The sequence below is a fragment of the Orbicella faveolata genome, unplaced genomic scaffold (assembly GCF_042242905.1).
Source record: "Orbicella faveolata isolate gen_17 unplaced genomic scaffold, um_ofav_v1 contig_35, whole genome shotgun sequence".
Taxonomy (NCBI): Eukaryota; Metazoa; Cnidaria; class Anthozoa; order Scleractinia; family Merulinidae; genus Orbicella; species Orbicella faveolata.
Window position 1 is genome coordinate 20,325,001 of NW_028301564.1, and position 14,434 is coordinate 20,339,434.

General features: G+C 38.2%; 1 pseudogene across 1 annotated transcript in view; it reads right to left on the minus strand.

Annotated features, from left to right (window-relative positions):
- Nucleotides 1-5,136: 5,136 nt before the first annotated feature.
- The window catches only part of LOC110051441 (von Willebrand factor D and EGF domain-containing protein-like), a 67,799-nt pseudogene continuing 58,501 nt past the window's right edge, over nt 5,137-14,434 (minus strand). Inside the window, exons 22-32 of the transcript XR_016202131.1 lie at nt 14,282-14,395; nt 13,984-14,097; nt 13,469-13,582; nt 13,170-13,283; nt 12,927-13,040; nt 11,038-11,151; nt 10,032-10,154; nt 9,596-9,696; nt 8,861-8,919; nt 7,895-8,049; nt 5,137-6,280 (exon numbers count right to left, since the gene is read on the minus strand). The product of XR_016202131.1 is annotated as a von Willebrand factor D and EGF domain-containing protein-like (transcript). The remainder of the gene's footprint in view (nt 6,281-7,894; nt 8,050-8,860; nt 8,920-9,595; nt 9,697-10,031; nt 10,155-11,037; nt 11,152-12,926; nt 13,041-13,169; nt 13,284-13,468; nt 13,583-13,983; nt 14,098-14,281; nt 14,396-14,434) is intronic.

Below are 14,434 nucleotides of genomic sequence, written 5' to 3' on the forward strand. Positions count from 1 at the left end.
TAATAGCAGCTGTCAGTGTTGTTTTATAGCAAAGTTAGAGCCGTTGTTATAGCAGATTTATGGCAGTTTAACTATACATAACGACAGTTTGCATTATTTTCTGAGCAACGAAAGGTAACAAGTGTTACGGGCCGTCTGAAGAGAAAATAATATAACAAAAGTTTGCTGACAAAGCAGACTTGTTTTTTTGTGTTTTTGATTGTTTTTTCTATGCTGTTTTTTTTTTTTTTTTTTTTTTTTGCTTTTTTTTGAGGAAAGCATATTGCTTCAAAATAGTTTATTTTGGAATTGATGACATAGTAAAACCACTCGTTTCGATTACAGTATGCAACAATTAATTCAGTCTACAGCAAAAGTTATAACGAAACTCTGACCACACTTGATGCCGTCGTCGTGTATTATAAACTATATTGCTTTTCTTAATTTACTTCGCTTATTACATAATTGAGAAAATAACTTCTTTGTGAAGGCCAATTTATCGCTAATTCTTAATTTGAACTGCCGTGCAAATTAGCGCCCTCGTGTTCGCAAATTTCTCAGTCATATCATAAATGAACAATTATATAAAAGCTTGAGCAAGGATTTACATTACTCGTAATATTTGACAATTCTTTCAAATTGCACTCGCCTAGAGGCTCGGGGAATTTTGAGAGAATTTTCAAATATCACTCGTAGCGTAAATCCTTTTTTGCACTCGCATTCGTACGATTACCTACACTTATTTATTTTGTTTGATTATTTTTATTTTCTATGCAATAGGACTACATGCTGTAGATTTATCTGGGAAAATTTAGGATTACATTTGACAGTTTACAAAATTAACAAATAAACGCTCGCACTTTGGCTGGCGATAAAATCAGTATACATGTAGATAATCGTATGAATGTGAGTGCAATAGACTATTAAGGATTTCCTCTACCAGTGATAATGAAAATTAAGAGAATATGAGGGGAAAGAGAGGGACATTGAGGGCGTTGGCTGGGATATGTCGATTCCTCTAAAGTTATTTTTAGTTTTAGACGGAAACGGAAGTCTATTTCCCCAGACGTCCGCATGATACCTTTCATCCGTTGATCACGGAACTTTGAAAGGGCGGCTTGCGTGGAAATACGTTTTGTCAGTAGAAGCGCCTAAAGAACCCCAACCAATTTGGAACAAAAATGCTGGATCGAAGAAATATCAAAGTTTTCCCCTGAGAATTTGAAGCAAAGAAATCAGAAAAGACAACAAGAGAGAGTTTCTTTGCTTTCATTTGTATAACAACGTGCAGAGAAGTGTCGTAATGTTCAATATTGTAACATAACATGAAATACTGTTTCAATCTGTAGCGATCCTGATACCTCTAAACGCATCGACGAAAGAAATCATAGCCCACCGAAGAAAACTATTTTGGTTCCCCCGGCGCGGCAATTTTTTGGGATCAACAATGAGGCTTTCCTTCAATTCAGAATATGTCACAGGTCTATTTCCGAGATTATTATTTCCGAGATTGTTATTAACAAATAAGTGGCACACGAGGCGATAGCCGAGTGTGTCATTGATGTTCGTACCACATTTTGACGTCTTATGTGATCTGTTACTGAACAGACGCACGGCAGCATGGAATCTATTTGGTTATATAAAGAAACAACAGAAAAAGCTTTTTTTTTTTTTATTTTTTAATCTTTTAACATAACTCGAAAGCCGGCCTTTGCCCACTTTGGCGAACACGAAAACAAGCCATTTGACGTAAGCTATTGTCTATACAAAATGAAGCAATCTAAATGGTTGCTATGTGCAGCAAAGAATTGTGATTGGCCCAGGAAAATCACGCCACTGTCAAACTTGAGCCGAAAATCACTACTTCTCGCGGATTGAAAACTTACAGCGAATGTAGAATTGAAGTGTGAAATCTACAAATCTTAAAAAATTGCCGAAAAGTCAAGTCAGTTTTTGTCATCAGAGCAGCCCTGTGAGCCGAAAAATTGGATGATGTTTTGAATATTGCAGGAGTTGAAAAATTATCCTCGGAAAACTTGCGGTTGCGGTCAACATTGGAGGCCATTCGATTCGAGTTTTGGATGAAAGGAGAGTTAATGACGGTGAAATTTTGTGTCCTCTGTGGTTGGTGATTCTCAAATGAGTTTGATATAGTGTCGGAGACACCTTATAGCTGGGATACAGTTGGCCGTGAGCTGTAGTGAGCTATACTTTTCTCGCTACTGTGCCTTGAAACGGACTGGAACATTCGCGTCGGAAAACAAGGTTAAATTTTAGTTTATGTATTTATTTAAACTGATGATGTTTTGATGTTTAATTCCTGGAATTAAACTGTGTCAACACTCGTTTTGAGACTGACAAAAGTCAAATTTTTAAAATAAATTAATGACATAAACATTTTGCTTATTGTTTTGTTAAATTCTAGGCAAAGCAATGGTTTCTTGCCTTAAAGTAATTTCAAGACCAATTCTGTGTTTGGTTTACTCTCGCTCGACTGCCGACTGAGAATGCTCGTGTATTTTTTTCTGAGTCATTTTCTAGAAAAGAAACGGCTTTTTCTTTCTTCTTCCAGACTCTCGTACCTGTTCAATGCCTCTTCAAGACCTTTTTGTCCCTGATCTTTCCCCAGTCACGTAAAGTATTATCTAAATTCACAAAACTTTTCCGCCATTTTAATTGTGTGTTTGTCCTCTAATAGATCATAGGCGAGAACCAATCAAAATGCGAGAATAACTTGGGTTATTATATAAACAGATTTCGTTCATGATGGCTCAATAAGAATTAGGTGGGACTAGCGCGTACGCTATGTTATAATTCTTGATATTTCATGCGTGCAAAAAAACGCCCCAAAAACGGAAAATATCTTACGGAAACAGTTAAAATGACGCGAACACGTGCTAAAAAATGAAAAGTAACTACATGAAAGTTAACCAGTTTCCAGCACTTAGATTTTGATGCGTCGTTATAACAACTCTTTATCACTTGATACTACAATCATGGTATCAAAAAACCTACCCAATCAATGGTGAACACTTTGTTATCAGTTTTGTAACACAATAAGTTGCCTTAGCAACAGTATTGTACGGGTCCGCAAATGATCCCAGGACCGCAAATGATCCCGGACCGCAAATGATCCCGGACCGGGAATGATCCCCGATAGGGACCGCAAATGATCCCGACTAAAAACTAAGGAATGGCATGGATGGTGGGATGGTGTGGATAGGGAATTGGCGTACGTGAATACCGATGTTTTTATTAAAGCCATCTTATAATTATAGTGGCTTACAACTTCCTTTTTTTCGTACTTTCGACTAAATTTTGTTGCTAACTACGATGTTATGAATATCACCACTCAATCATCAAAACACGACTTGGCTTGCATTTCTTTGCTCAGTAAAATCATGATCAGTGTAACATACGCTACATATCCTCCTTTGTTAAACATTGATAGTTCGGTGTTATAGTTAAATCACATTTTATCAGCCATTAACGCCACTCGTCTAAAGTTTTAAACTAAAATCTAACCATGAAGCAACTATTAAGGAAGACGCTGTCACTTGAGTAGACCCACAAACCTACAACGCTTCATCACGCTGTAAAACACCTATTGTGTAGCACTGGAAATTTGAACAAATTTATTTTGTAATTTTTCCTCGGTCGTATTTTGGCTTTGATTCCTCGGAAATGACTACTTGAGTATTTTAAGAAGCCAAAATTCCAAGTTATAGTTATGAAGTTCAGCCTCATGACCAAGCAAGGCCAAGGCTTGCACTTCGTTTTGACAAGTTTGCTGTATGATAGATGTTTGATACTATCGCCAGGATCGCCACTGGGATTTCGAGAATGTTTACAAGTATGTGTTTTTGTAAGACTTCTAATTCAATAGATCGTCTTCACGTGACGTATTTTTATCCTCATCAGGCATAAGAGGCGGTACATTTACATCTGTTTACAATTAGCGTGCTTCGTTTGGAAACCAGAGCATTTTGAATTCTAGGGTTATTGAGGTTGCGTGACACAACGCTACGATCGAGTTTGTTGAAAAATATATACTTATCTCATGATTTTGGGCCTTTTTAGAAGTTAGGGCATTAGGAAAAGTGCTTATATAAATGCTTGTTTGTTTAGTACTGATAATCAGTCGCCTAGAAAGCCAAAGTAAGTTCCAGATGTTTAAACTATATTCCAGCCGCCATATTGGTGTACCACGGATATATACCAACATGGCGTTTTCCGTACTGGGCTCTGTAAATTTCTGGGAAACATTTACGACGAATTTCTGAAGTTTGGGGAAACGCACAGGCCTAAAACTTGGAGAAGTGTCTTATTTAGTTATCTTCTATAGCGTACATCACAATTTCTTAGCTTTTTCCATTGGTTGGTTTTCGATTTATTGTTTTGTTTATTGCGTGACAGTGAAAACGATCTGTACCGTTCGAAGAACAAAACAGCAACTGTGGAATATTTGTTTGTAAAATGATAAAACATGTTTTTTAGTTCATAATTTTTGTTCATGTTCTCACCTTCCTCTGATATAAATCCATGCCATTCCTTATTTTTTAGGCGGGATCATTTGCGGTCCAATATGGGGATCATTTCCGGTCCGGGATCATTTGCGGTTCAATTTGGGGATCATTTGCGGTCCGGGGTCATTTGCGGTCCTTGGATCATTTGCGGACCCGTACAGTATCACCTGCTAAAAAGACTATTAATTACAGCGTTAGGATCTTACAATCCAAAAACGACATGTCATATCAAACGGGTAGATACATTTGTTAACAAAATTTGGTAGCTTTTACCTAATAGCAAAATAACTATAGAGTGTTAAACTCAGTCCAAGCTCGTTAAGCCTGCAGCCTGGTCTGAATAGGATAAAGAGATTTCAAAAGCAAACTATGTCGGCACAGTTCCTTGAATGGTAGATCCACATTTCTATAAATTAGTGCGTTTCAACATTGTATCACCGAAAGTAAGTTTCACGGTCTTGAAGTAAAGTTGTTAGTTCCTATTTTGGATGTAAACAGAGGATTTAAACCACCATTTTGGATGTAAACAGAGGATTTAAACCACCCGCGCGCCAGCTCCCGTTGAGCCAAGGTAAGAGTTTGAGAGTCCTTGCACGTCGAAGAGTTAAAGACACATTAAAAAGAGAGCAGGTATATCTCAAAAGTTCTTTATTCAGCAAAAAGCAATCTACAAAGGCGGAGTTTGAACTATTATGTATTATATGAAAACACTGTTAGAGCGGCTTTCATTTGAGTGTCGAAAGTAATTAGAAAACTGCTTTGATTTTGGTTTTGGTTTTACTACGGTTTGAGATTGGGTGAGGAGTCTAATTGGTAAGTAATTGGTTTGATTTTGGTTTTACGACACTCAATTGAAAACCGCTCTAAAAGACCAGAAAAATATTTCTTCTGGGGAAACAAATTGCATTGAATACAAAACATAAAATTCGACCTGAACTATAACAAAATGATCCAAAATGAACATCAAAGTTCTTTTTAATTGTTATTACTTAATTATAATTATTATTATTATTATTATTATTATTATTATTTTGAACGAGTTTTTTTAAACGCGCTTTCAAGCAATAAAATTTCGTTGTAGAACATTCATTGCACCCTGGCGCAATTAGCGGAGGAAAGTCCGTTTTGAATGGACTTAGACTAGCCTTAGAGCTAAAAAAATGACTAAATTGACACATGCTTGCTTTGAAAATTTAATCAAAAACTACTCTATTCGCGAAAATTCTAGGTTAATGCGTTATGGTTAAACAGTAATGGAAAAAATAAACTCCACTCTATATCCGCCATTTCATTGCTATAGAGCGTAGAAAAAAGGTTTAAAATGTTTCCTTGTTGTTGTGTGTGTTTTTGTTGTCATGATTATTTTTGCCCGGCTTTTTTCAAGAGGCTGGTCTCTTGATAGCGCTGAGCATCATTCGAAATGCATATTTCCTGGTAGTCATCATCGACATTTGGTATGTCCAGCTCTTCATACTCAGCAGCATCTTGCGTAACTAGTAATTTCTCATAACAAACGGTATCTTTCCACATGCCAATCTCCTCGTACCTGACAATCTCTTCCTTTGATTTAGTTTCTTGTAACTCGTATTTTCCAGAGTTTGGAAATGCAACTTCAGTAGGCAAACCGCACGAATTACGCCTACGGCTCGCCACTTTGCGGCGGTGACAGCGGCGAATAGGATAAATGCTGAGGACGGCAAGGACAAATATTCCACTACACGAGACACCAATAATAATTGGATAGGGAACCTTTCCTTCGTGTTCTTTTGTCGGTTCTAGATTTTGATGAAAAATTAAACAAAAAAAAGGTATTTTTAAACATATAAACGAAGAGTTGGCAAATAATTAATAAGTGAATAACATAACTTTTTGAGGAAATATTGTTTGTTAACGGCGCAAATAAACAATATTAGGGAGCTAAAGCAACGACGACGCCGACGCCGAGGACGACGCCTACTACAAAATGAATTTATATTTTACAAGCGAAATTCGCGATTGTCTAGATCTGTTCGATACGCCAATGGCACTAAAAACGTGCTTAAGGGCCCATTAACCGATTCATGCGTGCGCTCGCGCGCGTTGCTAAGGAGGTGAAATTTCACTTCCGGTCACTTACGTCAGCCTGAGCACGGAAAATAAAAACAACTCAAAAACTTGCAAATTCGTTTACATTTTAAATGTTTTTCTTGGTGTTTCGCAAAATGCAAAGTAAAAAAAGTACAAGCAAAGACAAAATAGGAGAAAGAGAGAAAAACAAGAGCAACAGAAAGAGAAAAACTAACTCCGTGTGACTTTCTTTTATCCTGCCGAAGTGCGCTGGTAATGTAAATTGCGGACGCGCTGATAGGGTAACTTCCAATATATATCGGGCGCACTTCCGGTTTCTTTAAATACTAAAGGAAACGCGGTTTTTCATTAAATCCAGCCTTTTTCGACGAATTTCGATTAAAGCCAACGTTGGCAACATAGCTATACATTTCTTTTTCGAAATCATGCTTTTTTCAGAAGATTACGAATTTTTCAATGTTTTCAAATACTTTCAAAATCTGACCTTTTGGAAATGAAACAAAATCGATGCATAGCGTAATGAGGATTTAAATTAAAATATTAAACCAATGAAAAAAATCCCGAGAAAGTAATTTTTCTGGGAGCCTTTGCATTTTTTCTGTATTAGTCACATGACCATGGGCGTGGCCTGATGACGTCATCACTAGTGTTGCTGATCAAGAAAAAGCTAAAACACCTGAAATAACTCTGAGGTAACTAAAAATGACGAGATTATATGAGAATGAATTTTCCCTAGCAACCGCTCGAAAAGATCGGTTAATGGGCCCTTAAGCTACATATACAACGAAGGCGTCCAATTCCAAATGGAAATACGAAAAATTAGCCGTCGTCGCCCACGTTCCGTAGACGGCGCAGAACTTGGTAATTTCACGTTGTTGTTTTGCAGAGGAAGGCAACGGAAATGTATAAAGATTTATAACGCACGTGCACAGCTATTGTTTTTCTCATTAAACCTTTTGTTTAGTGACGTTCTTGTTGCCGCCGTCGTCGTGGTTTGCATAAGCTTCCTCATGATAGGCGACGTCTCGTTGACACGAAAAAAAAACTGCAATTTTTGCAAGTAAATGGTTTTCCCTCGTCAGCACTACGCTCACTCTGATTGGTTAAAATTCATCGAATGATGAAGCAAGAACCAATCAGCCGTAGGGCTGATAATGCATTAGGAGCCCGCTGTTAGTCATTTGCGGCCCGCTGAGCACGTGTTTTCAAGTGTTTGGGAGTTTCTATTTGGCCGCGTCTATTGATAATAATGGAGGATAACATTCAACATATACGGGTAATGTACAGAGTATGTCATCCCTCCGATATAGGCTTGCAATTACCCTCAGCGTCCTTCTTGATTTTAAGGGATTCAGGATCGACAGTTAGAGGGCCCAGTTTGCCGTCCTGTATAGCCTTTTTCAACGGAATCAAAGCTCTGTCATCTTCCAGCTTGTTTTTGAACGACAGCTGAAATTCCACCACAACACTGCCCGGCCTAAGAACAGACACAAATACTTATAAATAACCAAACCAACAACAACAACAACAACAACAACAACAACAACAACAAAGCAGCGATTACACAATTAACGCAATCATAATCATTTTTTTTTTTTTTTGTTAGCTAACGGGACTTTGGGCGCGATGCCCAACGAGTTTGGCAAGCAGAAAGGTCTCTGATGAGTCCCTTGGCCGGGACGAAACAAGCTGCGTAACACTAGCCACGAACAATGTATTATCACAAGTAACTGTCAACTTTATTGTCATAATCAATTTAACAAATATCTTTCATGTTCTTGTGACTCTGTTTAGTAAGTGATCACAGATGACGTCAAAATGTGGTACAATAACAAAAACGTGGGACATGAACGATAGCTGAGGTCACAGATGTAACGTAAATGTAAATCTTATTTATAGTGGTCACGCACTTAGCTATACAAGTACTAAGCTTAGCTAGTTCCGTGGCGGATCTAGGGGAGAGGCCCGGGCCCCCTTATTTTGGGTGAAAAAAAGAAGAAATGACTGAAGGAAGAAAAGCCGGCAGGGCAAGTAAATCCGCCACTGTAGTTTACATCTTTTTTTTTTTTTTTTTTTTTTTACATTTTGAAGTCAAAATAGGGTAATGATAAAAGAGTGGCACCCAAGGTGATAGCCGAGTGTGTCACTGATATTCTTAGTGATCTGTTACTGAACAGACGCACGGCAAAATGGAATCTATTTGGATGAATGGTTAACAATGGTCTCGTTTGGTGATATATACAGGTGATAAGAATTAACTATACACTTGATGATCTCATTGTTGGTACCTGAATGATAAAATTTCCGCTCCAACAAAGTTGTCCTCCTGAGAATACTGTTCGGAAATCTGTAAGTTCAAATAACGATAGTTAACACCATCATTACACCAATTGAACGTATATTGGACTAAGAAATAAGATGGTCAATTGGCGTAATATCTATGAACATTTTAATCCTATTTAGAGTGGGTTGTAGGGGTGGAAGGTATCCTCGCTGACTTTACTGATTGCAGCTTGAGTCAATTTTGATAGTTTTTCAACTTTTGAATTAATTAAGAAATTCTAAATGACGGATCCAAGGTGGTGATTATTTATGTGATATGATGTGAACATCAGGCGATATCCTCCTATTTTGGTAATTCAAAGCCGAAAATATACGCACTATTCACCATGCCAGTTTCATAATCAATGCTTAAATCATCTTGAAGTTATGGTAGTGGGGGGTCGAATCCTCTCCCGGGTGGTAAAATATGAAAAAGAGCTTTCTCTTTAAAGGACTAAGAAATTTGATCCTGTATACCTCGCTAAGATTGATAGTTCAGACAACAGAAATTCGAAGTTTAAAAACGATGCTCTAATCTACCTATCTAGCTTTAAATCTGCAAGTACTTGTCAAATTCGTTTGTACTTTGCGAACAAGTTAATATATCGATCTTCTAATTGCCTGACAACCCTGAAAACTAAACGTCTTGCTTAAGTGAAAGGGAAAGTAGCTAAAACTGATATTCCGTCCCTTATTCTTGCCTGTATGACAAGGGTCTGCGACAACTCTTTAAAGGCTTGACTGTTTTCATTCTCAAGATCTTCATTCCAGGTCCTTTGGAGACGTAACTCAATGACAAACTCTAGCAAATAAGCACATGAATAAGAGGTAGATTAAAGAGTGAGAAAATTTAGGACTGCCTGTAGACAGCAATAACAAATTAAATGATTTATTGATTGCTTGATTGCCTGATTGTTCATCGAGTCACCGAGTTGTTGCTTGACTGAATGACTGATTGATTGATTGATTGATTGATTGATTGATTGATTGACACCTACAGCTGCAGTATCCAAAAATCTCAGTTTTAGCTTGGTCCAGGCGTTTATTCAATGGGAGATTGGCACATAATGGTTTGTGTTCATCAATGACTCTGATCATACAGTTAACTATTTTTTTAGTCGTTGAAAATTTCATTACTTGTTTCTGGTTGCTGAGTTGTTACCGACGACGATGTGGCAGACACTCTGACAGAGGACTTGACACGAGTGGCATTACTTGTGGGTGAAGCAATAGTTGTTGTGCTGGCTTTGGAAGAAATTTCTGTAAGTATTGTATAGAAAAGAGTGAGAAAACTTAAGAATGCTGCATTGATTGCATAGATGTTAATACACAAATTGACTGAACTGACTAACTAATTAACTGATTGGATTTTTGCATGTTCAGACACTGAAGGTTAAGGTAGTCCTTTAGGGAAAATAAGAAACCAAAAGACGAATGTTCTCTTAGCTCGGTATAAACGACATATAAACATAAACTTGTGAACATGTGTGAACAGTCCTCTGCTGAGGAGATAAGCTTTTGATGCTCCAACATTATTGACGAAAAAATAGATAACTAAAGGAATTTCAGTGTTTCTGACTGGTTATTCACTGAAATTTAATTTTACGTATAGTGGTTAAGTTTTATGACTGTTTTATTGAAACATTTTCGTTTATATGACAACAATGTTTTCAAAGAGTGTTTTACAAAATTCTGGTGCTTCTTTAAGCTTCGCTTTTGGTAAGATTTTGGATTTGTTTCTATAACCTTAACGGTTTTTCTATTTTATGTTGCTGTTGTTGTTGTTGTTACTAAATCAAGTTAGAAACAATTGAACTATTACTTAAAAATGTTTGTAGTCAAAGATTCCCGATACAAAATGGGTTACTTTCTTGCAATGTTACCTAATTAAGGTATGATTTGACGTCATGATTGGAAGGTGTTTATCACTAAAGTAAAAACTAATTACGAGTCACCGTGGTTTGATGAGATAAATAAGGGGAAGGGAGGGGGAAGGTGTGCGTATAAAATAGAGAACGCACCTACAGGCTTACGAACGGAAACACAAGCCCCGGCAGAAGAAATTTAAGATTGAATTAAATAAAACAAAACCAAGTGAAATGAATATAATCAAATAACAAAATCACAGCAAGTACAAACTTACCACTTTCACAGCTACCTCCGGTATATCCTGTTAGGCATTTGCATGAGTAACTGTGAATGCCATTCACACAAGACCCACCGTTCTGACATGTGTGGTTAATGCAATAGTCAATGTCTGTAAAACAATGGGCAAAGAAATTAGTTGCAGTAAGTTAAATAGAGTGAAACATACAGGTCAGCATATATTGGGGGTCGGGTTGTGTAGATGCGAAGCAGGGACAAGCCTTCTTGTGTATTCTGCCAGCGGTGACTTTTGTGAGCATGTGAACTTATGCGTATTTCTGTAACCACGTGCTTTGATTTCACATTGAAAGTGAATACATGACAATGGCGACGAGGATATACTCCTACGAAACAAGTCAAAAATATGACCGTTTTCGGGGAGATAGACAGTTCTGATAAAACACAAGGGAAGTGGGACACCTATGTCGAACACTTTTTCTTAGCAAACAACATAGATGGGGACCACCAAGCGCAAACCTTGTTAAGCTTTATTTGGCGGCAAAACATCCATATTGTTGAGAGATCCTCTGACACCAGATATATCAGCTACGAAGAGCGTCTAGGAGTTCGTCACAACCCTTCAACAACACTAGTTAAGCCCTAAGCCATTGGAAATAGCAGAACGGTTTGGTTTTTACAAACGAAACCAGCGTGAAGGAGAAACTGTGTTGACCTACGTGGCTGATCTTAAGAAGCTAGCGGCCCACTGCAATTTTGGAGCAAACCTTAACGAAGCGCATTTTACGAGTCTGTCGCTCAAAACAACAAGGTACGCCCATACAAACGCCGAAAACACCGCAAAACGCCCAAATCCATACTGTTGAATACAGTGAGGTCTATTAATATGAAGGATTTATTAAGTTTGAAGATACATAATGTGAGCAACCCGAGCAGAAATGTTACCTGGATAGATTTAGTAGAGGGGAAACCTCTTAAAATGGAACTGCGCACGGGCTCGGCTGTAAATGGAGAAATATAATGAGATACCCTTGCAGAAAACTGAATTGATGTTGAAAACGTACGCTGGGGAGACCATTACTCCTGTTGGAGTGCTTAAGGCAAATGTTGAGTACAAAGGCCAGCAACCATTACTGTTGGATCTGTATGTCGTCAACGGCAAGGAACCTATGTTGACAGGGATGGATTGCCTGTACAAGACACGCTTAGATTGGTGTACCATCAAATCACTGAAAGTTTCACAAGCTGCACTAACTGCCAATGGGCGTCTGCAAACCATGCTAGACAAGTACTCGGAAGTTTTTGAAGATAAACTCAGAACATTCAGATCAGGTAAAGCAAAGCTAACCCTCAAAGAAGATGCCCAAGTTCAATTCTATAAAGCTCGAGCTGCGCCATATGCCTTGAGACCAAGGGTTGAAGAGGAACTGATGAGATCAGAAGACTTCAGAATGAAGGTATTCTCAAGAAAGTTGAGTGGAGTGAGTGGAAAAGTCCCATTGTACCCGTCCCAAAGAAAGATGGATCAGTATGCATATCCGGCGATAACAAAGTTACAGTGAAACCGGAGCTACATGCTGAGCGGTACCCCTTACCCCGCAGTGAAGACATCTTTGCAAGGCTTGCTGGTGGACAATGCTTCTCAAAGATTGACCTTCGTCAAGCATTGAACCATTTGGAGAAGGAAGAAGATTCTAAGAAATATCTCACTATCAACAATCGTATGGCCTTGTTATGGTACAACAGGTCGGCACACACTAGAGGACATGTTACGTTGACGTGAGGCGGGGACAAACCTCTTAGTGTGCAAGTTTAGGACACAGGACATGCATGTTGCATGCACGGTTAAAGTATTTTGCATGCAGGCTGGTGCACTCGAAGCGGATTGAGGCATAAAAAAAATGAGTTGTAGCAGGAACAACAATTTGCCTGTTTCACAGTGAGCTCCAGTATATCCTCTCGGGCAGTTACAGGAATAACTGTTGACGCCATCTTCACACGATCCACCATTACTGCACGTGTGATTAACACAGTCGTCAATGTCTGCAAAACAAAAACAGAAAGAAAAATCACAATGAAGGTAAGATAAGAGCGACAAAAACAAATGCCAGTTTTCTTTAACAAAACCTGTGAGCAATTCGAGATTTAAAACAGAAAGAACACGTATTCTACCTAATTCACAGTAGCCTCCAGTAAATCCCAGTAAGCAGTTACAAGAGTAATTGTTGACACCATCTTTACACGATCCACCATTACCGCATGTGTGATTTACACAGTCGTCAATATCTGCGAACAGAAGAGTTGTCAAACCGATGGTTATTAATTTCGGAGGAATAAGTTGAAGCTTGATCTTTTACCTTTTCTCCTGAACTTCCCTTAGCTTTGACCAAATCAAACCTATAGTCTATTATTGTCATGTGTAATATAGGTGCCAGTAATCGACTACAACAGCAGCGACAACAACAACCTACCTGTTTCACAGTAATTTCCGGTAAATCCCGTTAGGCAGTTACACGAGTAGCTGTTGATGCCGTCTTCACACGATCCACCATTACTGCATGTGTGATTAACACAATCGTCAATGTCTGCAAAACAAAAACAAAAAAATAACAATGAAGGTAAGATAAGAGCGACAAAAACAAATGGCAGTTTTCCTTAGCAAGACCTGTGAGCAATTCGAGACCATCTCTTCCCATCTGCGACTCATTCTGGACTATTTGTTTGTGACGTGAGTTCTAAAACTGCCCTCAAACAACACAACGTAAGAACAAAACGACGCTCTTGTTTCACAGTTACCTCTAATTAATCCAACACGGCAGATACAGACATACTTTACAGGAATTAATCAGTTAATAAGCCGTTTGATGTTATTTTGACAGCGTTAACTCTCATGTGAACTTCTCCTCAGCATAATCAAACCTACTACCCATGAATAAGTTTGTTAAGTTACTGCCTCAAGTTTAAAACAGAAACACACACATTCTACCTAATTCACAGTAGCCCCCAGTAAATCCCAGTAAGCAGTTACAAGAGTAACTGTTGACACCATCTTTACACGATCCACCATTACCGCATGTGTGATTTACACAGTCGTCAATATCTGCGAACAGAAGAGTTGTCAAACCGATGGTTATTAATTTCAGAGGAATAAGTTGAAGCTTGATCTTTTACCTTTTTCCTGAACTTCCCTTAGCTTTGACCAAATCTTACCTTAAGCCTATTATTGTCATACGTAATATAGGTGCCATTAATCGACAACAACAGCAGCGACAACAACAACCTACCTGTTTCACAGTAATTTCCGGTAAATCCCGTTAGGCAGTTACACGAGTAATTGTTGACACCATCTACACACGGTCCACCATTGCTACATGTCTGATCAACACAGTCGTCGATGTCTAAAAACGGAATGCAAAGAATCAAAATAAAATTCAAGT